The sequence below is a fragment of the Hemiscyllium ocellatum genome, chromosome 2, assembly GCF_020745735.1.
Source record: "Hemiscyllium ocellatum isolate sHemOce1 chromosome 2, sHemOce1.pat.X.cur, whole genome shotgun sequence".
Classification (NCBI taxonomy): Eukaryota; Metazoa; Chordata; class Chondrichthyes; order Orectolobiformes; family Hemiscylliidae; genus Hemiscyllium; species Hemiscyllium ocellatum.
In genome coordinates this window covers 147,843,512-147,869,031 of record NC_083402.1, presented here as the reverse complement: position 1 = coordinate 147,869,031, position 25,520 = coordinate 147,843,512, and the positions used below count along the sequence as shown (strand labels likewise).

At 41.9% G+C, this 25,520-nt stretch overlaps 1 protein-coding gene across 4 annotated transcripts in view; it reads right to left on the bottom strand.

Moving 5' to 3' along the window:
- Positions 1-25,520, bottom strand: part of rfx3 (regulatory factor X, 3 (influences HLA class II expression)) — a 264,347-nt gene that overhangs the window by 165,556 nt on the left and 73,271 nt on the right. For 3 of the 4 annotated variants that reach the window (XM_060846800.1, XM_060846824.1, XM_060846838.1), the window contains exon 2: positions 25,294-25,346. The exons of the other annotated variant lie outside the window; for it this stretch is intronic. The gene's annotated coding sequence lies outside the window, so the exon portion shown is untranslated. The remainder of the gene's footprint in view (positions 1-25,293; positions 25,347-25,520) is intronic. 4 annotated transcript variants of the gene reach the window in all.

Here is a 25,520-nt window from a genome sequence, read left to right as displayed (position 1 = left end):
ATGTTCATGTAGCCTGGTGAATAGTTTTCTTGTCTGTTTGTCCAATGTAGTGTTTGTTAGTCCTTTTAAGGTACTTTGTAAATGATATCTGTTTTGCTTGTTGTCTGTATAGGGTCTTTCAAGTTCATTAGCTGCTGTTTTAGTGTGTTGGTGGGTCTGTGGGCTACCATGATGCCAAGGGGTCTGAGTAGTCTGGCAGTCATTTTCAAGATGTCTTTTATGTAGGGGAAAGTGACTGGGGTTTCTGGACGTGTTTTTATCTGCTTGTTTGTGTTTGTTGCTGAGAAATCGGTGGACTGTATTCATTGTGTTGAAAATGTGTTGCTGGTTAAAGCACAGCAGGTCAGGCAGCATCCAAGGAATAGGAAATTCGACGTTTCGGGCATTGTGTACCCGTTTTTTTGTATATACTTGTATAGGCGATTTTCCTCTGCTCTTTGTAGTTGCTCTGTGTTGCAGTGTATGGTGGCTCATTGAAACAATGTTCTAATGCAGCTTTGTCTGTGGGTGTTGGGATGATTGCTTCTCTAATTCAGTATTTGGTCTGTGTGTTGTTTCCCTGTGGACCCAAACAAGCAGACAAAATGCGTCCAGAAATCCTAGTCATTCTCCCCTACATAAAAGATGCTTTGAAAATGACTGCCAGGCTACTCAGACCTCTTGGCATCGTGGTAGCCCGCAAACCCACCAACACACAAACATCAGCTAATGAACTTGAAAGACTTTATACAGACATGCAAAACTAACAAAATACCTTGCAAGGACTGTAACAAACACTATACTGGACAAACAGGCAGAAGACTAGCCACCTGGATATATGAACATCAACTAGCCATAAAAAGACATGGCCCACTCCCACTAGTATCCTCACATACAGATGAGGAAGGACACCACTTCGAGTGGAACAACATATCCATCCTAGGACAAGCCAAACAGAGATATGCATGGGAATTCAGAGAAGCATGACATTCCAATAGGAACCCTATCAACAAACACATTGACCTGAACCTCATTTACCAACCTCTGAGAAAAAGAACAGGAAATGACATCACCATAGCAAATGGCATCACCAACCCAAGGAAACCCAAACAAAAATAGAAAGCAGGTTACCAGGGTTTCACCGGAGGCTCACTGATGATGTTACCTAGTATAGTGACGAAATGTCTGAAAACAAACTTTCTAGCTTCTTGAGCAAACATATCCAGAACCTCAACCTGAGCTACAAATCTTCTCAAAACTCACTATTGTCACATGTACCTAGGTACAGTGAAAAGTTTTGTTTTTGGTGCAATACAGGCAGCTCACACCATACAAAGTGTATAACAGCAATAGAATAGAGTGAGGAATACAATGTTAAGGCTGCAGAGAGGTGCACCAAGAGTGAGGTTAACATTAAACTTAAAATTTGAGAGGCCCATTCAGAAGTCCGATAACAGCAGGGCAGAAGTTGTTGTTGAATCTGTTGGTACTTGTGTTTAAACTTTTGTATCTTCTGCCCGACACAAGAGGTTGGAAGGATCTTTGATTATGTTGGCTAGCTTGCTGAGGCAGTGACAAATATCGATGGAATGTTGCCATAACAGTACATACTGTACTTTGATACTTGGCTTCCAACAAAAAACAACAGTAATATGTGACATCTTATGAGAGAGTATACCATGAAAAAGAGGAAGAAAATGTTTATTGTGTTAGACTAAATAAAACACAAGATGATTCAACACAATTTCAAAATTCAAAGTGTAGTAAGCTTTAAAATCTATCAACAATTACTAGCAATTAAAGTTACCCCAATGATGTACTAGGTAAATATATCAAGTTCTTGAGATGTAGAAGCTGCATTTTCATTTACAAGAGCTGCTTTTTGATTTTTTTTTAGGAGTTCCTTTGTTCCTTCTCAATAACTCGCTTCTAAGGTTATGCAGTCACATAGTAACAAAATCTTCAGCATAGAGTAGACAAATAGAATTTATTGAATTCATCAACATCCTCAATAATTAACAACTCTCTGAGCTACAAGGAAAGGTTGGACAATCTTGGATTGTGTCAAAGGCTGAGCTGTGATAGAACATAAAACATTACAGCGCAATACAGGCCCTTCGGCCCTCGATGTTGTGCTGACTTGTGAAACTAATTTGAAGCCCATCTAACCTACACTATCCATTTTCATTCATATGTCTATCCAAAGACCATTTAAGTGCCCTTAATGTTGGTGAGTCTACCACTGTTGCAGGCAGGGCATTCCATGCTTTTACTACTCTTGAGTAAAGAAACTACATCTGACATCTTTCCTATATCTATCACCTCTCAATTTAAAGCTTTGTCCTCTCATGCTAGCCATCACCATCCGAGGAAAAAGGCTCTCACTACCTAACTCTCTGATTATTTTGGATGACTCAAATAAGTTGCCTCTCAACCTTCTTCTCACGAATGAAAACAGCCTCAAGTCCCTCAGCCTTTCCTTATAAGACCTTCCCTCTAAACCAGGCAACGTTCTTGTAAATCTCCTCTTAACACTTTCCAAAGCTTCTACATCCTTCCTATAACGCAGTGACCAGACTGTACGCAATACTCCAAGTGAGGCCACAGCAGAGTTTTGTACAGCTGCAACATGACCTCATGGCTCTGAAATGTAATCCCTTTATGAATAAAAGCCTTCTTAAAAACTCTATCAACCTGGGTGCCAACTTTCAGGGATCTATGTACGCAGATACAGAGATCTCTCTGCTCATCTACACTACCAAGAATCTTATCATTTGTCCAGTACTCTGTATTCCTGTTACTCCTTCCAAAGTGAATCACCTCACACTTTGCCATATCAAACTCCATTTGCCACCTCACAGACCAACTCTACAGGATATTTACGTCCCACTGTAAGCTGCAACAGCCTTCGGCACTATCCACAACTTCACAAACCTTAGTGTCTTCTGCAAATTTACTAACCCATCCTTCTACGCCCTCATGCTGGTAAATTTATAAAAGTGACACACAGCAGTGGCCCCAAAACAGATCCTTGCGATACACCACTAGTAGTTGAACTCCAGGATTAACATTTGATCTGATAAAAATATATAAAATTGTGAGAGGCATTGAAAGAGTGTATTGTCGGAGTCTTTTTACTAGGGTGGAAATGTCAAGTACTAAGGGCGTAGGTTTAAGGTGAGAGGCGGAATGTTTAAAGGAGATGTGTGTTTTTTTTAAAAAAGATTATGGTGGATGTCTGGAATGGTGAGGTTGTGGAAGCAGGTATAGCAGGACCATTTAAGAGGCATTTTTGACAGGTACACGATCAGGCAGTGAACTGAGGGATACAGACCATGTGCTAGCAAATGGGATTTGTTTAAAATGGTATCACGGTCACCATAGATAGAGTGGGCTGAAGGGCTTGTTCCTGTGCTGTCCTGTTCTCTGTATATTATACAAAGAAAGTATTAATTTCCTAGACACTGCAGTATTTAAATTGGCACAAGACCATAAACATATGAAAGCAACAAAAACTGTTTTGCAAATAACTGACAGAGTTCCAAATAAAAATCTTCATCATCCTAATTACATTTTCTCGATTGGTGAGATGGCGGTTAATTTATCTGTTGCATATTCAATAAGATGGAACATTTGAACTGGACAGGTCCTGTCCTTTTCATTGCATTTCAGATTTCAGATATAAAGCTAACAATTAACATAATGTTAATTACAGTAGAATCCATTGCATTTTCCCCCATATAGTATTCCTAAACACATATAGCCTTAAGACAGAAATGCTACATTCAATTGTAAGTAATTCATTAACTCTGGCTTAAAGTTTCTATTTAGCTTCCGATTAGCTGAGTGTTCCTTTGTGGACAGGGTTTTCACTATTTTCTCTCATTGTAGCCTGTCACTACCATCTACCCTATGATGCCACCTTTTCCCTCCCTCTCATCTTGCAGCCACACCCTCTGTTCTGCATACATTATCACTGAGAGTATGAGAGTACTCTCATACTCTCAGTCCTGCTCCCTCTTGTAATTTCACACTCTTTTCTGTTTGTTGGTTGCCTATTGACTGGTGAGGTAAAAACAATGACTGCAGATGCTGGAAACCAGATTCTGGATTAGTGATGCTGGAAGAGCACAGCAGTTCAGGCAGCATCCAAGGTGCAGCGAAATCGATGTTTCGGGCAAAAGCCCTTCATCAGGAATAAAGGCAGTGAGCCCGAAGCGTGGAGAGATAAGCTAGAGGAGGGTGGGGGTGGGGAGAAAGCAGCAAAGAGTACAATGGGTGAGTGGGGGAGGGGATGAAGGTGATAGGTCAGGGAGGAGAGGGTGGAGTGGATAGGTGGAAAAGGAGATAGGAAATAGGCAGGTAGGACAAGTCCGGACAAGTCACCGGGACAGTGCTGAGCTGGAATTTGGAACTAGGGCGAGGTGGGGGAAGGGGAAATGAGGAAACTGGTGAAGTCCACATTGATGCCCTGGGGTTCAAGTGTTCCAAGGCAGAAGATGAGGTGTTCTTCCTCCAGGCGTCTAGTGGTGAGGGAGCGGCGGTGAAGGACGCCCAGGACCTCCATGTCCTCGGCAGAGTGGGAGGGAGAGTTGAAATGTTGGGCCACGGGGCGGTGTGGTTGATTGGTGCGGGTGTCGCGGAATGTTCCCTAAAGCGCTCTGCTAGGAGGCGCCCAATCTCCCCAATGTAGAGGAGACCGCGTCAGGAGCAACAGATACAATAAATGGTATTAGTGGATGTGCAGGTAAAACATTGATGGATGTGGAAGGCTCCTTTAGGGCCTTGGATAGAGGTGAGCGAGAAGGTGAGGGCACAGATTTTACAGTTCCTGCAGAGGCAGGGGAAAGTGCCAGGATGGGAGGGTGGGTTGTAGGGGGGCGTGGACCTGACCAGGAAGTCACGGAGGGAACGGTCTTTGCGGAAGGCGGAAAGGGATGGGGAGGGAAATATACCCCTGGTAATGGGGTCTTTGGAGATGGCGGAAATGTTGACGGATGATTTGGTTTATGCGAAGGTTTGTAGGGTGGAAGGTGAGCACCAAGGGCGTCCTGTCCTTGTTAAGGTTGGAGGGGTGGGGTCTGAGGGCAGAGGTGTGGTTTGTGGACGAGATGCGTTGGAGGGCATCTTTAATCACGTGGGAAGGGAAACTGCGGTCTCTAAAGGAGGAGGCCATCTGGTGTGTTCTGTGGTAGAACTGATCCTCCTGGGAGCAGATATGGTGGAGGCGGAGGAATTGGGAATACGGGGATGGCATTTTTGCAAGAGGTAGGGTGGGAAGAGGTGTGATCCAGGTAGCTGTGGGAGTCGGTGGGTTTGTGAAAAATGTCAGTGTCAAGTCGGTCGTCATTAATGGAGATGGAGAGGTTCAGGAAGGGGAGGGAGGTGTCAGATGGTCCAGGTAAATTTAAGGTCAGGGTGGAATGTGTTGGTGAAGTTGATGAATTGCTCAACCTCCTTGCAGGAGCACGAGGTGGCGCCAATGCAGTCATCAATGTAGCGGAGGAAGAGGTGGGGAGTGGTGCCTGTGTAATTACGGAAGATCAACTGTTCTATGTAGCCAACAAAGAGACCTTCCTGGACCTCTCCATCTCCATTCGTGACGACCCACTTGACACTGACTTTTTTTTTTACAAACCCACCAGCCTCATCTTCCACCTCGGAACACTTCAACCCCAGGGCATCAATGTGGACTTCAACTGTTTCCTCATTTCCTCTTCCCCCACCTCACCCTAGTTCCAAACTTTCAGCTCAGCACTGTCCCCATGACTTGTGCGGACTTGTCCTACCTGCCTATTTCCTTTTCCACCTATCCACTCCACCCTCTCCTCCCTGACCTATCACCTTCATCCCCTCCCCCACTCACCCATTGTACGCTATGCTACTTTCTCCCCACCCCCACCCTCCTCTAGCTTATCTCTCCATGCTTCAGGCTCACTGCCTTTATTCCTGATGAAGGGCTTTTGCCCAAAACATCGATTTCGCTGCACCTTGGATGCTACCTGAACTGCTGTGCTCTTCCAGCACCACTAATCCAGAATATTGACTGGTGAGCCCCCCCAAGGCATTCAACCCAGGCAATAGAATTGTAATGACTGTCTGAGCACATCTGTATGTTATACCGTTCAGCAGCAACACTCTGCATCAAGCAGCTGTAGATATCATGCCCGTGAGAGTAAGAAAATGGATAAAGATGTAACATAGATTAAACCTGTAGTGTGTACTGTTTGTCCTGTTCGGGTCCGAACTCTGCTGGTTTAAAAGGTGGTCCGGAGTCCGTATGGGATGAGTTGGTTATGGAGGCAGGCACTGAGGAAGCAAATGTGGCTGTGGTAGCGAGGTTGAAATTGTGATGGTATTCAAAGCCACACTGGATTTCATTAGGTCCAGGGGCATAATCAATTGTATCCTTGTGGCCATCGTGGCTCCTACAGAGCAGTCAGGTGACTTTGTTCAGGAGGAGATCCACTCACTGAACATTCAACTAGAGTGTAACAACATAGAAATGCATTCCTGAGAAGTTGTCAGGTCTTGCATACTCTTGGGCAGTCTCAGGTGCCTCAGCTCTTCAGGCTACTCAAATGCCTTCACCGAAGTTAAGTAAGTGATAAAGATATGACTACTTACATTTCTGTTAAATCCTAGCACAAAAGGAGAGGATATGTACCACTGCCGCCATGCGATTAATTACAAGACTAGCTATTCAGGCCTAGACAGATCAGGGTGATCCCTCCATCAATAGTGCATCAGAGATCATGTTGGTGCACCGTGTTCAGCACAATCTCTGCCCCCTGCAGCAAGTGCAAATAACAAATATATGAATTATTTATTGTCACTTGCATTTTAAAATGAATAATACAGTAAAATACAATGTAAACCTATACAATCCAGATAGAAGGTATAACTGAAAGACAGTCCTGAACTGGCTCAGCGATGACAACTGTGTCATCACTTCTCCTTCATCACTATCGTCTGCACCTGACCCACCAAGCTAAGAGTCGCCACTCTTTAGGCACTATCCCTTTGACACGGGCCCAACTTGCTGCCATTGATGTCAGATCTCATGTTGAACCTGCAGTCGTCCCATAACCTGGAGCGCCTGGTTCCGTTGTTGCCTCGATGCCAGCAGTCCCGGCTGTAGGCATCCCACGCTGCTGCCACTTCAGCCAACAACTCAATAATGCCAGGAGTCCCTGGCTCAGCTGCCAGACCAGGCCACCACCCTCGTCTCGCCAAGCCGCCCATTTTGGCTTCCCTCCTCCGAGAGGTTGCCTCACTAGTGCTGTCATCTTGAAAACTCCGCTGCCACTAATATCTCCGATCACTGCAGGAGCTTTGCCATCCCTGTCGCCGCCAGCCCCAAATGCCAGGAGGATGTCCCTGCTGTTGTAGATGCCACTGCCTCCAGTTGCCATGAGGAGATACATCCACCACTGCCTCTTGACTGCTGGGAAGAGCTGCCATTCTGCTTACAGTCTGCTGTAGCTGCTGCATCGATTTTGTTGACTAACCTGCCACAAAAGGTTCCAAAGAGGAGAAAAAGCGAAAGAGAAAAATACAGAAAAAGAATAGAGTAAAAAGAAATGGAAGGAAAAGCATGTGGGAATGGCTAAGCCACAAAGCAAGAGCCTGCAAGCAGCCCTGCTACTCCAGTGCCACCTTGAGAAGAAATATAAATAAGTCCTAAGAACCTAAAGAATCAATGAAGCTGCAGACAGGAAACATTGATGTATCTTGCCAATCTTGCCCTGTGCCTGTAACACCTTATTCTTTGTCTAAGTATGTGTAGGGGTGCTTTTAAAGGAGTTTTAAGTAGTAGAGTTATTGTTTACCTATAACTAGAATCTATTTATTTGTAATAAACATTAATTCTTGTTAGGTAAGAAAACATTGTCTATGTTTTTTTGTTAACCTGGGTCTAACCAAGTTAAATTGAGGAATTTTGCATACTTTGATAAATGCTTTGACTTTTGCATCTTGATTTAGGCTTGATTTCTCATTAACCACAAAGACAAATAGGAAATGCTCGAGAAATTCAGTAGGTTTGGCAGCATCTAGGGAGAAAGAAACAGAATTAACATTTTTAGTCCATTATCTTTTCTGCAGAATCCATTAACTATTACCTTTTGTTTCCTATCACTTAGCCAATTCTGGATTTATTGCCATTTGAAATCAATGTATACCACATCAACAACCTTGCCCTTATCAACCTTCTATTATGTCTTCAATACACTCCAGCAAGTTAGACACAAATTTTCCCAAACAAATTCATACTGACTCTTGAGAATTAACTTTCACTTTTCCATGCAATGGTCATTTTTATTCCAAATAATTATTTCTTGAAATTTCCCCACTATTGAAGTTACACTGACTGATCAGAAATTGCTGGGATAATCTTCTCAAACTTTATTTGAACAAGGGTACAACATTTGAAATTCTTCAGTCCTTCAGCAATACCTAGGATCTAGAGAAGAGTGAAAGATTATCCCCAGTGATACTGCAATTTCCACTTTTGCTTCCTTCAATGTCCTTGGATACAGCTCAGCCAGTCCTGGTGCCTCATCAACTTAAAGTGTTGACAGCTTATCGATACTTCCTCCCAAACAACTTTAGTGAAAGGAGTTTCCTCCTCTGTCAACATGGCCTGGGCAACATCTGCTTCATAGGTAAAAACAAATGCAAAGTATTTATTTAACACTTCCCTCATGCCTCTTGCCTCCATGTACAAGTCACAAAAATGCCCTCCTCTTTCAATATTGAGAGAAGATGACTTTTGTTCTGAAAAGGGCAATTTGGCTTGTGTCGTACACAAACTTCAAAATTGTCCCTTGCACATTAAGACCTAGCTCATAAAATGTACATGAGGAAAAGCAAGGGGGAACCAATGCAGATTCCAGTGCAACGCCAATACAAATGATCCTCTAGCCCAAACATAACTCATTAACCAATCTTTTCAAAGCTGGAAAAATGTCTTAAAACTGTTTAGAAGTTTAAGTAGATTGGACTTCTTAAGTAGATTGGAAAAAAGTGAAAAGGACAGTATCTATGCATTTCAGGGAGAGACAATAACAGAATCACATCTGATGAACATATAGACAGTCACCACAAGGAAATGCTTGCAACCTTAACTCTTTAAATTCTTATTGAATGACAAGACAGGAGTGCTACTTCACTGGGTTTGACTGTAAAGGGATGCATTATTCTTGCTCTCCATGTCAAAATCTTTCAGAATTTGCAGATTTATGTAACTTTCTTTATAATAAACCTGAGTGCTTCATTAAAACAACACTGACAGCTCCTGTGTAAATATTACTGATAGCATGGTAACTAAATTGAAAAAAGTGAAACTCAATTTACTAAGCCAGGGTTCACTTGGACATCTGGCTTGTCCAGTATACTCATCATCTCGAGTCAAAACAGTGGCTAACATGAGGCTTACGGATAGATGGAACCAAAGTGAACAACATTTAGAAACAACCCCATTCTTCTACTGGTGCATTTGAAACAGAGAGAAAATAAACAGAAGGAACAAAACGATGGATCAGTCATGAAGCTGATTATTTTCTTCTTATTGCATGCGACTAATGTAACAGGTCATTGTCCTGATACTTTAGAGCAAGCCTTGTAATGGTAAAGTTTGCTAGTGTAACCAGAAAAGTAATACGGCAGAAGAAAAGGCAGCTATTTCATAATCTGTGGCTGATGATGAAACTATTGAGTGAAGCTCCCTTCCAGTTTATGCCAGAGCCTCCTTATCTACACAAATAACTTGGACAGTCTTAACACATTTTAGCGCTAGCAAGCTGGTTTGAAAATTGTGAAAGCAGAAAAGACTGAAGGCATTAAAGTCTTAGATGGACAACTAAGCAATATTTAGATCACAGTAAATGAAAACAAATACATCAATTAAATACTACCTTTAACATAATGAAATTTTCCAAGGTATCCCACAGGATCATTATAAAATTTAATTATAAAGAATGTGAAAGAATGACTAAAATAAGAATGAAAGAAACCAGCTCAGAATAGTTGAGAATCGCATGAAGGTTTCCAGCTAAAAGAATTAATGATGTACTACCATTTCTACTTAAAGAAGAAAATCCTTAAAAAAAACAACACAAATGGCAATATTATGTAACTGCATTACTTAATGAAGAGGTGCCGCCGGCGTTCGACTAGAGTGGATAAAAGTTAAAAATCTCAAGTTTACAGCTCCCATTTTACAGCAGGAACGAGGACCAGAGGGCTGCCGGGAAGGTAAATTAATTGTTTAAAAGCTTATCACGTTTATAGGTGGAGCGTAAGCTGAGCAGTCGCAGACACTGGAGAGCTGGGTAAGTAAGGTAATAAATTTGGGCAGTTGCTTTACCCAAAACACTCTTCAGAGTTTAAACTAACTCCACCGGGGCATGGGAACCTGGACTGTAGCTTTAGGGTACAGGACCTTGAGTGTAGGGAGGTTATGAATAATGCAGCGATCTCGAAGGAGGGTGCCTCTAAACAGAAGGGTGGATTGAAGTGTGTATACTTCAATGCCAGAAGTATAAGAAATAAGGTAGGTGAACTTGCAGCGTGGGTTGGTACCTGGGACTTCGATGTTGTGGCCATTACAGAGACGTGGGTAGAACAGGGACAAGAATGGCTGTTGTAGGTTCCAGGGTTTAAATGTTTTAGTAGGATCAGACATGGGGGTAAAAAAGGGGGAGGTGTGGCATTACTTGTCAAAGATAGTATTACAGCAGTGGAATGGACGATGGAAGAGGACTTGCCATCTGAGGTAGTTTGGGCTGAGGTTAGAAATAGGAAAGGTGAGGTCACCCTGTTAGGTGTTTTCTACAGGCCTCCTAATAGTCCTAGAGAAGTAGAGGATAATATTGCGAGGATGATTCAGGAAAAGAGTGAAGGTAGCAGGGTGGTTGTTATGGGGGACTTTAACTTCCCAGATATTGACTGGGAGAGCTATAGCTCGAGTTCATTAGATGGGTCGGTGTTTGTCCAATGTGTGCAGGAGGGTTTCCTGACACAATATGTAGGCAGGCCAACAAGAGGTGAGGCTATACTGGATTTGGTTCTAGGTAATGAACCAGGCCAGGTGTTAGACTTGGAGGTAGGTGAGCACTTCGGGGACAGTGACCACAACTCGGTGACTTTTACTTTAGTGATGGAGAGGGATAAGTGTGCGCCGCAGGGCAAGAGTTATAGCTGGGGACAGGGAAATTATGATGCAGTGAGGCATGACTTAGGATGTGTGGATTGGAAAAACAGGCTTCAAGAGAAGAACACTAATGAGATGTGGGGATTGTTCCAGGAGCAGCTACTACGTGTCCTCGATAAGTATGTACCAGTCAGGCATGGTGTAAAGGGCCTTGTGAGGCAGCCGTGGTTTAGTAAGGAATTGGAATCCCTTGTGAAAGGGAAGAAGGCGGCATATGTAAAGATGAGGCGTGAAGGTTCAGTTGGGGCGATAGAGAGTTATAAGGTAGCCAGGAAGGATCTAAAGAGAGAGCTAAGAGAAGCGAGAAGGGGACATGAAAAGTCTTTAGCTGGTAGGATTAGGGAAAACCCAAAGGCTTTCTATAGGTATGTCAGGAATAAAAGGATGACTAGGGTAGGTATCGGTCCAGTCAAGGATAGTAGTGGGAAGTTGTGTGTGGAGGCGGAGGAGATTGGAGAGACACTAAATCAATACTTTTCATCAGTATTCACTCAGGAACAGGACACTGTTGCTGGTGTGAATATGGAGTCACAAATGATTAGAATGGATGGCCTGGAAATATGCAGGGAAGAGGTTCTGGGAATATTGGAGAGGATGAAAATAGATAAGTCTCCTGGGCCTGATGGCATTTACCCTAGGATCCTATGGGAAGCTAGGGAGGAGATAGCAGAGCCATTGGCCTGGATTTTTATGTCGTCATTGTCAACGGGAATAGTACCAGAGGACTGGAGGATAGCGAATGTGGTCCCCTTGTTCAAGAAAGGAAGTAGGGATAGCCCTAGTAACTATAGGCCAGTGAGTCTGACTTCAGTGGTGGGCAAAGTCTTAGAGAGAATGGTAAGGGATAAGATTTATGAACATCTGGATAGGAATAACGTGATCAAGGATAGCCAGCATGGTTTTGTGAAGGGCAGGTCGTGCCTCACAAACCTTATTGAGTTCTTTGAGAAGGTGACTAAGGAAGTGGACGAGGGTAAAGCAGTAGATGTTGTGTATATGGATTTTAGTAAGGCGTTCGATAAGGTTCCCCATGGTAGGCTAATGCTAAAACTACGGAGGTATGGCATTGAGGATACATTAGAGGTTTGGATTAGGAATTGGCTGGCTGGAAGGAGACAGAGGGTAGTAGTTGATGGACTATGTTCATCTTGGAGTGCAGTTACTAGCGGTGTACCACAAGGATCTGTTTTGGAACCATTGCTTTTTGTTATCTTTATAAATGATCTAGAGGAAGGGCTTGAAAGCTGGGTAAGCAAGTTTGCGGATGACACAAAAGTTGGTGGAGTTGTGGATAGTGAGGAAGGAAGTGGTAGGTTACAGCGGGATATAGATAAGTTGCAGAGCTGGGCAGAAATGTGGCAAATGGAATTCAATGTAGCTAAGTGTGAAGTCATTCACTTTGGTAGGAGTAACAAGAAGATGGATTACTGGGCTAATGGTAGGCTACTTGGTAATGTGGATGAGCAGAGGGATCTTGGTGTCCATGTACACAGATCTCTGAAAGTTGCCACCCAGGTAAATAGTGCTGTGAGGAAGGCATATGGTGTACTGGGCTTTATTGGTAGAGGAATTGAGTTCCGGAGTCCTGAGGTCATGTTGCAACTGTATAAGACTCTGGTGCGGCCTCATCTGGAGTATTGTGTGCAGTTTTGGTCGCCATACTATAGGAAGGATGTGGAGGCATTGGAACGACTGCAGAGGAGGTTTACCAGGATGTTGCCTGGAATGGTAGGAAAATCTTATGAGGAAAGGCTGAGGCACTTGGGGCTGTTCTCATTGGAGAAGAGAAGGTTTAGGGGAGATTTGATAGAGGTGTATAAGATGATTAGGGGTTTAGATAGGGTCGACACTGAGAACCTTTTACCGCTAATGGAGTCAGGTGTTACTAGGGGACACAGCTTTAAATTAAGGGGTGGTAGGTATAGGACAGATGTTAGGGGTAGATTCTTTACACAGCGGGTTGTGAGTTCATGGAATGCCCTGCCAGTAGCAGTGGTGAACTCTCCTTCTTTATGGTCATTTAAGCGGGCATTGGATAGGCATTTGGAAGTTATTGGGCTAGTGTAGGTTAGGTAGGATTCGGTCGGCGCAATATCGAGGGCCGAAGGGCCTGTACTGCGCTGTATCTTTCTATGTTCTATGTTCTATAGTGTCTCCAAACCCATCCTCCTCCTCTAACCATACACCGGATTGATAAGTTACTTTTTTTCTCCTCTCTCTCTCCCATAGTCTCTTAGGGAATTAGAACAGTGGGAATAGGGGTTAGGGCAGTTGAATGCTCCTCCTGTGGAAGATGGGAGGTAAGGGTTACCATTAGTGTCCCCGCTGACTTCACCTGTGGGAAGTGCACCCAAATCCATCTCGAGAACCGTGAGAGGGAACTGGAGCTGGATGAACTTCGGCTCATTCATGAGATAGCGGGAGTAGTTGAGAAAAGTTACAGGGAGGTATCACACCAAAAGTACAGGAAAAAGGTACCTGGGTTATAGTCAGGGGACGGAAAGGGAACTGGCAGACAGCACGGGGGGGGATTGGCTTACCCGGGTAAGCCATGAGTTACAGGCCTTTGGCAGAGTCTGTCCCTGTAACTGAGGAGGGAAGGGGGGAGCAGAACAGAGCAGTAGAATTGGAGATTCCATAGTTAGGGGAACGGATAGGAGATTCTGTGAGAACGAGAGAGATTCACGGTTGGTGTGTTACCTCCCAGGTGCCAGGGCTCATGATGCCTCGGACTGTGTTTTCGGGATCCTTAAGAGGGAGGAGTCGTCACAGGAGTACCTGCTGTGTAAATGGTGGGTAGTGCCCCCATGTGTAATGGTGGTATCCGTGTTGACACTCTGACACGTCTTGCAGTGGTTGCCATGACAGGGTTGTATGGTGGTGTGGCTGATGTTGTCCGGAAGCCTGGGCAGTTTGCTGTGAACAATGGTCTGTTTAAGGTTTGGCAGTTGTTTAAAGGCGAAAAGTGGAGGCATAGGGAAGGCCTTGGCGAGGTGCTCATCTTATCGATAATGTCTGACCTGAGATGTCACCTTTCATTTTATAAAACCTAAAGTTATTGCGAGAATGTAACGTATAAAAGTCCTGGGATTTACATATTAATGAAACGAAACCCGCAACCCGTTTGCTGTGAATTCTGTGTCTTAAGATCCTGCTCCACAGCTACCTGATGAAGGAATACATAGAACATTACAGCGCAGTACAGGCCCTTCGGCCCTCGATGTCTTGCCACCCCGTCATACTAATCTGAAGCCCATCCCACCTACACTATTCCATGTACTTCCATATGCCTGTCCAATGACGACTTAAATGCACTTAAAATTCAGAGTAGCACTCTGAAAGCTAGTGATTCCAAATAAACCAGTTGGACTATAACCTAGTGTTGTGTGATTTTACCTACTTGATGAAGGCATTTATTAGAATGGAAATGGAACCCTGGAAACAAAAAAAAATGAAGAAAATCTCAAGAAGAACCCTTGAAAAGAATGTTTCGAACCCGGTGATGTAACATAGGCTGTGAGCAGAATACTAGAGTTGCCAATGTTGTGGTTGAGTGCAAGAGTCATCATTAGATGGATGATAAAATTAATGATGATGATGCCTTCAAACTTTTCATCACCATAAAATGCATAGATGGATGTAATTAAATTTTCCAGATAGCATCAAATGTCTATTTAGGCTTTCACTGTGGTTTCTGTTTGGTGTATCGCTATCAAGGCTATATTTAGAATGCATGCTGAGAGTGAAGAACATGCTAACGTGACCTTACAAGATAAATTACATCACCCATGCTTTACTGAATAATGAATTAGACCGTCAGTCATACTGGTCCATGTCAACTTGCTTTGTGCACATTCATGTTAATATTTTCTTAAGCCATATTCCACTTTTTTAAATTAGGTCTCTTTATGAAATGCCACCCAAAATCAATTAAATTCTCAAATAGCTACGGTACAAAATTCATTTATTATTATTGTAGAAACATTCTAAGCTTCGCAGGTTAAGATTTGCTTTGTGACAATTCAAAGTGTTTTCATTTTAAGGTACTTTATTTCATCTTCCATGTTTGAACTTATCAAACCAACAGAGGTCTATTTTACCCTAAAGCAGGTGGTTTGATGCTTATGGCAAGGAACAGCCCTTAAGCTAGCTTACATCCTTCGCTAGAATCAGACTTCACTTACCTGCTCAGACCCCATATCAACTTGCAATTACAACTTCCAGTCCACAAGCCAAGTCTCTCAATCAGATTGACATCTAGGTAAGAAACTTGAAACATGCTACACAGATGAAACTCCACAACATTTGTGGAAGTCCTGATTTGTGAACCATTGGCCATTCAAATCATGATTGCCGAGTGTGATTACCTCGCAAATTAACTTAACTATTTATTTTATCAAGAAAAATATTTTTGGATAAATTTCACGAGTACCCATATAGAGTCAGAGATGTACAGCATGGAAACAGATCCTTCTGTCCAACCCGTCCATGCCGATCAGATATCCCAACCCAATCTAGCCCCACTTGCCAGCACCCAGCCCATATCCCTCCAAACACTTCCTACTCATAAATTCATCCAAATGCTTTTAAAATGTTGCAATTGTACCAGCCTCCACCACTTCCTCGGGCAGCTCATTTCACATACATCCAACCGTGCGCACGAAAAAGATGCCCCTTGGGTCTCTTTTATATCTTTCCCCTCGCACCCTAAACCTATGCCCTCTAGTTCTGGACTCCCCCACCCTAGAGAAAAGACTTTGTCTATTTATCCTATCAATGCCCCTCAATTTTGTAAACTTTTATAAGGTCACCCCTCAGCCTCCGATGCTCCAGGGAAAACAGCCCCAGCCTGTTCAACCTCTCCCTGTAGCTGAAATCCTCCAACCCTGGCAACATCCTTGTAAATCTTTTTAGATTAGATTAGATTCCCTAGTGTGGAATCAGGCCCTTCGGCCCAACCAGTCCACACCGACCCGCCGAAGAGTAATCCAACCAGACCCACTTCCCACTGATTAATGCACCTGTGGGCAACTTAGCATGGCCAATTCACCTGACCTGCACATCTTTGGACTGTGGGAGGAAACTGGAATACCCGGAGGAAACCCAGGCAGACACGGGGAATGTGCAAGCTCCATACAGACAGTTGCCCAAGGCTGGAATCAAACCTGGGACCCTGGTGCTGTGAGGCAGCAGTGCTAACCACTGGGCCACCGTGCCGTCCCCATTGAACCTTTTCAAGTTCACAACATCTTTCCGATAGGAAGGAGACCAGAACTGCACACAATATTCCAACAGTGGCCTAACCAATGTCCTGTACAGCCACATGACCTCCCAGATCCTGCACTCAATACTCTGACCAATAAAAGAAAGCATACCAAACGCCTTCTTCAATATCCTATCTACCTACAACACCACTTTCAAGGAGCTATGAACCTGCACTCCAAGGTCTCTTTGTTCAGCAACACTCCCTAGGACCTTACCATTAAGTGTATAAGTCCTGCTAAGATTTGCTTTCCCAAAATGCAGCACCTTACATTTATCTGAATTAAACTCCATCTGTCACTTCTCAGCCTATTGGTCCATCTGATCAAGATCCTGTTGTAATCTGAGATAACTCTCTTCACTGTCCACTACACCTCCAATTTCGGTGTCACCTGCAAACTTACTAACTTTACCTCTTATGCTCACATCCAAATCATTTATGTAAACAACAAAAAGGAAAGGACCCAGCACGCGATCCTTGTGGTACTCCAGTGGTCACAGTCCTCCAGTCTGAAAAACAACCCTCCACCACCACCCTCTGTCTTCTACCTTTGAACCAGTTCTGTATCCAAATGGCTAGTTCTCCCTGTACTCCACGAGATCTAATCTTGCTAATCAGTCTCCAATTAGGGTGCTTGTTGAACACTTTACTGAAGTCCAAATAGATCACATCTACTGCTCTGCCCTCATCAATCTTCTTTGTTACTTCTTCAAAAAACTCAATCAAGTTTGTGAGACATGATTTCCCACGCACAAAGCCATGTTGACTATCCCGAATCAGTCCTTACCTTTCCAAATACATGTACATCCTGTCCCTCAGGATTCCCTCCAACAACTTGCCCACCACCGTCAGGTCACTGGTCTATAGTTCCCTGGCTTGTCCTTACCACCTTTCTTCAACAGTGCACCACGTTAGCCAACCTTCAGTCTTCCAGCACCTCAGCTGTGACTATCGATGATACAAATATCTCAGCAGGAGGCCCAGCAATCACTTCTCCAGCTTCCCACAGAGTTCTCGGGTACACCTGATCAGGTCCTGGGGACTTATTGACCTTTATGCGTTTCAGGACCTCCAGCACTTCCTCCTGTGTAATGTGGACATTTTGCAAGGCCTCACCATCTATTTCCCCAAAGTCTATATCTTCCATATCCTTTTCCACAGTAAATACTGTTGCAAAATACGTGTTTAGTACCTCCCCCATTTTCTGCAGCACTACACAGACATTAAATCAGAGGGCTTAATTACTACAGTCAACTTGTATATTTAATTTGATCCTTTACTTCTGTAAAAAAAAGGCAAAGGACACAGATGAAAATAGCAGGAATGTTCCAGATCCAATTCTTTGAATCATGTTGACTCAGTTTGTAAAGCCCAGCATGCTCATGGCACAGTCTATTGTTTCATCCTGTTGTGGGTAGAAGCTCATTACCTGTACCCAGTGTTTCTAAAGTCAGTAGACAACCACAATATGGCGAGGAGTGGTTTTAAACACAAAACATTTTTAACATGTACAAAGCAGCACTTAATTTTAGACCCGTGTCACTTAGAAAGTGTTTAAAACTCTGCAACATTTGAGGGTTATGCTGATTTTGGGTGAATCACATAGAATAAAACAACGAGCCAAATAATAAATATTCCCCATGATGTCACCATGTATACATTTCCATTTTAAAAAATTCTCCACAAAATATGTTTGGCAGTAGTGGAACATGAAGCTGGAGAGTTAATGTTTCCAATGGTCCCTGCTGACATGCATGTACCTGGTAACCTAACTAGTCAACTCCTGTAAGTTGTCATGCAAGTAATTCATATACATGAGAAATTATTAAGTGTGTTGCCTGGTTTTCAAAAGGTGTTTTAGTTTAGTACCTTCAACTTGGAAACAGAGCATAAATAGCAATCTGTTGAGAAGTCATTAGGATACAGCTTTTACTGAAATAGAGGTAGAACTACTTCTCGGGCCACATACTTTAAGGAAATGCTATTGAAGAATTTTACCGAAAATAATTTTTTTAAAATGGTAGCTCTTTCATTATAGCTGAAAATGTGTTGCTGAAAAAGCCCAGCAGGTCAGGCAGCATCCAAGGAGCAGGAGAATCGACATTTCAGGCATAAGCCCTTCTTCAGGAGTTCCTGAAGAAGGGCTCTTGCCCAAAACGTCGATTTCCCTGCTCCTTGGATGCTGCCTGACCTGCTGCACTTTTCCAGCAACACATTTTCAGCTCTGATCTCCAGCATCTGCAGTCCTCACTTTCTCCTCGCTCTTTCATTATACATCTGCAATATTCTTAACAAAGGAAGCATCATTGATATATTTAGTTTTTTTAAGGCCTGACTGCAGGGTTGAAAACCAGACATAACTTTACAACGTACTCCAGTACAAAATATTATTTCAGTCGCAGAAAATCTTTTTAATAAAAAAATAGAAACTGGCAATCATTCGTGCATGACCCTTCAAGCAGAAAGACACTTTGCACCATTTACCTGTCATTTCAGCTACATGTTCCGTAAGCAGCTTCGCACTAAATCAATTTTAAAAACTGAAGTTAAATACATTACTATTATAATGGGATAAAAGGCAATGAATGCTGTGCGACTCCATTAGTCTTTTTTATTGAGGGAAAAAAAGCCAATTATCTGCAGCTGTCGACCATAAAAACCGAGAGCCATTTAAACTAACATTAGGCTCCACCTGACTAAAACAGGGGGCAATTTCATTTTTTTTTCAATAATGTAATTTTCTTTTGCTGTAAAGCGTGATAAACACAACAAAATAATATTGCCTGCATTCTGTCACAAAACAGTTGACAAGTGCAGAGCAAGTTACGAAATTTCAATCTAGTTGATTAATATACACATTGTTCCAAGATCAAATTAACTATGTGGGAGAGCATTTCTCACTTCCTACCCAGAGAAAAGAAATGGAGAGGTAAGTTGCGATAACTAACAAGTCTTTTCAAGGAATCCTAATCACCAGCAATGCAATGTAGTAAACGTTGAAGCTACTACAATAAGTAATGCAAAATTTTTTAAGTGTGTGAGACAAAGCAAAATGTTCATCTTCGAACAGTGCTAAAACCATGGCCATCGTGACCCCATTTTAATCATGTTAAGTTGTCAAGGCACCAGGCTGAGAGCTGAGAAGAGGGAGTTCTGACAACGGAGTGAGTGTGGGGGAGAGGAGTTGAGCACAGAAGGTGTTATAAAATGAAGTCACGAAAAGTGAGAACAAGGTTTCCAGCAACTGAGAAAGGATTCTTATGTATCCTCTATCACAAATTTATTCAAGACCTGAAAGCTGATAATGCAATGCTGGCACCATCTCCATTGGCCCCTTACTTTTATAACCACAGGAATATTAATACAAACTTCCAAGCGCATGGATCAATCAAACCAAAGGTATTCTTTAGAAATACAGCAATAGACAAAAGGGATGTGTGAAAATTTCAATCAGGTCACAAGTTGAATTTATTTCTGCAAATAAAATGTTAACTTGATTTATAGAAATTATATAAGATAAACACATTATCTGGAGATAGTACACCAAGCATTAAACTTTGTCATCCATTGATTATAACTTCTCTACTTTTCTCAGCTTTACATAACTATGGAGGACAAAGTGTGGATTGCAGAAGCTGAAGCTGAGGAGTGGAGAGTGTGGTGCTGGAAAAGCACAGCAGGTCAGGCAGTATCCAAGGAGCAGGAGAATCGACGTTTCAGGCATTAGCCCTTCATCAGGAATGAGGCTTGTGGCTTCGGCCTGAGAGATAAATGGGAGGGGGTTACATAACCATCCCATATCAAGAACGCGTAAAAATTGTGGGACAAGTAGAAATTACTTTGCTACAAGATGGCACATAATAACTAGGTTTTACATTAAAACCTATTAGCTGCTTTGAACTGCCTGATTCAAAAATCCCCTCTCTAATAACTTCCAAAACTCCAATAACTTATTTTTTGCTCGCTGTTTGCTGCCACTCCTGTCCTGTTCCCAGATTCTTCCATTTGCCATTTCATTGCCTGACTCTCCTACTCAATTTTTCACTTACACTGACTTTCCCACTCATTATTCTGCCCCTGACCATCTTAGCCATTACTTCCCTCTGCAGAACCATTGCTGTGAGGGGAGGCTCAGGAGAGCAGTGGGGAGATGAGAGAACGCAAGCAAGCAAGCCACTGTGTGGAAAACAGTGAACAGAAGGGTTGGGGACAGAGCAAGTCAGACATTTCGGGAAAGTAGTGGTGAGAGGGAGATTGGTGACTTTCAAGGAGGTAAAGGCCACAGGTATGACAAGCAGTTCAAAGCCATGGAGTGAATATCTCTACAGCAAACACAAAATGGAACAAAAATAGAAAATCTGGACTAATTCTGAGTCTGTCACCATCTGTGGAGAGAAAACAGAATTTGCTTTTCAAATCCAGTGACCTTTCTGAAGATCTGCCGAGGTTTTCTTGTAATTTTTGTTTTTATTTCAGATTTCCAGCATTCACAGTTCTTTGTTTAAAATTGTAGCAAGATGGAAATTTGTTCTGGCAAATTTCTCAATATCCAGCCAGAGTCTTGTCACAGAGTACATTGGAAGTTATAGTTTCAACAAAGTGGACCACTGTAAGAATTTATTCGGGCCTAATTTGTTTGAACACTGATCATTGCTGCTCCAGATGAGGAAGAGCTCATGACCTCATCTGTTTGTCCTGCTTCCTCATTGGAATGCCTAACCCTAGAGTGGGAATCCCTATATTAGGACTTACTATATCAATTCTTACATGAAGACAGTAATTCTAAATCCAAATGGGTCAGCTTGGGATTGAATAAAAGTACTTTTAAAATGTGCACACAACCCATTTCCAATTGTAAACCTACTCCATCCTTGTTTAAAACAAGTATGGAGAATAAGTATGATTTAAGGGGACCAACTTATGAAAGCATATGGAAAAGCTGAATGTTGGAAATTAAAAGGCAAGACTGTCGAGACATTGTATAGTGCATCTCAGAAAATGCTGTAGGAGTTTATGATGAACTAGTAACTTTGAACATATTTGTTCTTGGATTAGATCAGAGCACAGAAAACTATTGAAGTTGTGTGTTAAGAATTTCATGACAATTTTTGTGCGATAAAGCAAGCAAACAAATTAATATCCTAAGAGATATAACAGACCAATTGCTGTGTTGGAAGGTGACAGGAGTTTCCCTCAAGAAATTTCACAACATAAATATGCATTGATACAGGGCATTAACAGAAATTTATCTGTTCTTTTGTATGAAATTAATTCAGTGTGATTTAATTTCCTCTATTGTAATTGTAGTGACTGTGTCCTAGTTACCTTTTAAAAATGCCAATTCTCTATTAGGAAAGAACTTAGCCTCACAAAAGGTCTCTAGTCTCTCGAGATTTCACAAAAGGCCACAGCAGCTTTGTCTCGCCTCACTAGGACAGTGCTCTGGCAACTAAGCCTCTGCATTCCTGGTCATCACAAATGTGAAAATTTGATTAATTCACTAAATTTCCCAATTCAACCTAACTGTCTAATTGAAGTTATAAGAATATACACACCAGGTTGTTTTCCATTGCAAAAAAAAGAGCTATTGATTGCAATCAAACTATTTTAACCAACAGCAAAAAACTATACAAGATGAACGTCTGATCTATAACTCTATTTTAAACTCCATCTCGTTTACAATTCCCACACATGGACAGTCAAAAGAGACAAGGGAGGCAACAAATATTGTGGGTGGGGAAGGAAAAACATTAAAGTTGTGCTGTTTAGGTACCATTCCCAGTCACAGATGTTGATAAGTGTTTTGGGAAGTGTTTCTTCAATTCCCTCCAATATTTTGCTGATGACATGAGATTATGGAAACAGTGAATCACTAGTTCAGGATTCACCTTTTTAGTGCTTCCGAAGAGAGTTTTTCCTCTTATTTTCAACAGGGGATTTACAGAGAGAACTGCTCACTGAGAAAAGTGAGGAGAGCAGCTGGCTGCTAGGATTTTTCTTTTACTTCTCCAGTAGAAAAGACAAGAGATAGAGTCATGATCTTATTGAATGGCAGAGCTGGCTACTCCTGTTCATATTTTTAACAGTCTTACAGTTTTTGGCTAATGTAAAAAAAAACTTTATTAAAGAAAAAGTCTTTCATAGGATGTGGACATCGCAGGCTGGGCAAATGTTTACTGCTCACCCCTATTTGCACTTGAGAAGATGCAGCTGAGCTATCTCCACTGCAGTCCATTTGACTGACATGGGGTTAATGGTAGCTGGTGTTGGATTCAACAAGAAGGTAGAATCTATGCAAAAGATGACTTAGCAGTCAGCAACAGCACTCAAAGTTAGTAATGAAAAAAGGAAAGCACTACTTTCAAAACAAATGGCTCCACTGCAAGCACAATATTACCATCGAGATGCAAAGAAGGCTACATGTCTTTGAATGCAAATTAAAAATTCTGAATGAAGAAGCTATCGTTTGTTCGAAAAGAACCTGACATGAGTAGTGTTGAATATGAAGACAAAAAGTAAAAACAGTGCAAGAGAATTTTTGTACTGACTAGAAGTAAAATCACTACTTCTGTTGAATCACTGGCATAATATTAATAATGCTTGTAAAGTACCTGATGAGTATGTTATGTAACAGAAAAAAAATCAATTGCTTCTTCAGAAGGAGGCCGTGTTAGAGCTGCATCTCTTGCAAAGAGCCCTAATGGACTCAATCATGAAAACAACCTCAAGGGTAATAATAATCTTGCATTTACCCAAAATGGACACAATATGGAGGTATGAGTGTTTAAGAGAGACTTTACAGTCTTGGGCATGAAAAACTTGCAGATGAGGTGGTGCATGGTCATCTCTTGAGCCTTGGAAGACATAGCTTGCCAAGAAGATAGTGAGAACTGCAGCTGCTGGAGAGTCTGAGTCAATAAAGTGTGGCGCTGGAGAAGGGTCCTGCCCAAAACATCAACTCTCCTGCTCCTCAGATGCTGCCTGACTTGCTATGCTTTTTCCAGTACCACACTTTTATTGACTTTAACTTGCTGAGGGACATTTACACTTGATTAGGCTGCCACTGAGACACAATAAAGTTTGACCTGGGTATGTGTCTACTTTCCAGCTTTTACTTGTTCTGGTTTTTAACTTGTACACTTGATTTTGTCTGATTAACTTTGTTAAGAACAGTTGAGAATTGCAAACTAAGAAGTTGCCTTCTGTCACAACACTTCTTACCTTTGGATTCAGTAACCTTTTCAATATTAAGAACTTCCTCCAATCACTCACACAGAAATACGTTTCACCCTGAATTTAACAAGAGGGCTTTTTTTTCAGGATAGGAGAGATTAGCTTGGTAGCTCTTCCTCACAGGCTTTTTGCCCCCCCAACTAATTCAGCTGCCAAAACACTTTTCTGCCTGTCACTAAACAACCATAGCAGAACAAGGATAGGTATCACGTGACTTACAATTTTGAAGAAGCTTGGTTCAAAACAAAATTGCCGGTGTCCACAGTGACTTTGCATTGGCCTACCTTAAAGAAACTGCTCAGTACTTCCATAAAACTTGAAATAAAACCATACTTCAAAACTCCTTCAAAACCTAAGCCCTCTGAGAAATATTAAATATAAAGCATCTTTGTAATACATGTGAATGGAAATCAGCAGTTTAAAGCCTCAACAGGGGGGTTAGAAGATTGTGTTAAAGTTTAAAACCAGACATTATGAAGGAGGTTAATGAAGGTAAGAGTAAGAATCATTATGACAGAGGATTTCTTCTTAGATTACAATTCACACCTGTTCTTAACAAAGTTAATCAGACTAAATTAAGTACACAATTTTCTAAGGACCTGTGAAAGCTGCAAAATGAATGCAATAAGTTTTAACCTGGCCCCTATGTCCCCGTAGCAACCAAGTCAAAAGAGTTTATACTGGGTAGAATTCAACACAAGTTTACACCATCTCTGCATTTCTAGTCATTCTGATGGACCTCAAGACAGTTACACAATTGTAGTTTCCTTGCCTCTGGTCCAGATGATCTAGGTTCAACTGCCTTCTGTCACAGTAGTGTGTCATAACTTTTAACTAAATTGTTCAAGTATATTAAGAGAGGGATCTTCAGCAGTGTGGGACAGAAAGTGAAGTCACTCAGAATTCAACAATCTGACTTTGCTATAAAAACTTCATTAACCCTGCTGTTAAACTTTTGCCATGAGTCTGACATTCTGATGTTGTTTTAATATTGGCTGTCTGAGCAATTAACTGTTTGGACAGATCTTCAGTCAAAACTGTAATTTCCACAGTAGGATATCAGAAAGTAAGCATTATGAAAAATGAATATTAAACCCTGATTATCACATACAATTGAGTACTACAAAAGGATAAGGTATATAACCGGTACTGCATACATTAAATTAGTGGTTAAAGTGCCAATAATGTTATACAGTGACAATGTTGAAAAATATTACTATTACGCATTTTTTTAGGGGGAGGTGCAATGACAATTAAACTTTGGGGCTGCTATGCTTTTAATTTTTAAACAAGCTGTTTAGAAATATTGTGACACACCTTTGCAGAAGGTAGGACTTGAACCTGGATCATCTAGTCCAGAGGTAGGGAAACCATACCTTTTAACTATCTAATTTAGTCTGGAGGCAAATTAGGGAATTTTGTTCACCTCCTTGCAGGTAGCCAGAGGCATGGACCAAAACATGGAAACGGCTCGCATCACACTGGCAGCAGGGCTACTTAGCAAAGGATCCAAGGAGAGAAGGCGCACACATTTTAAGAAAGAAAGATGTTTTACACACCAAAAATAAACCACAACATCAGCAAAGCAACATTGTGTACTCACATTGTGACTCCTGCTGTTCACCTCTAGGCTCTGGCACTGAAATTGACAGAAACCTGGAACAGAAAAAGGGAATACAACAGATGATACATAGAAAAGAGAAGTACCTCTTCGGTTAGTCCAATTCACATCAGCTGACTGAGCAGAAAAATAAAAAGAAACAATCGAGAACATGGTTTAATTTACTCAGCATGGATCACTACTATATTGCACTATCAAATGCAGGCCTT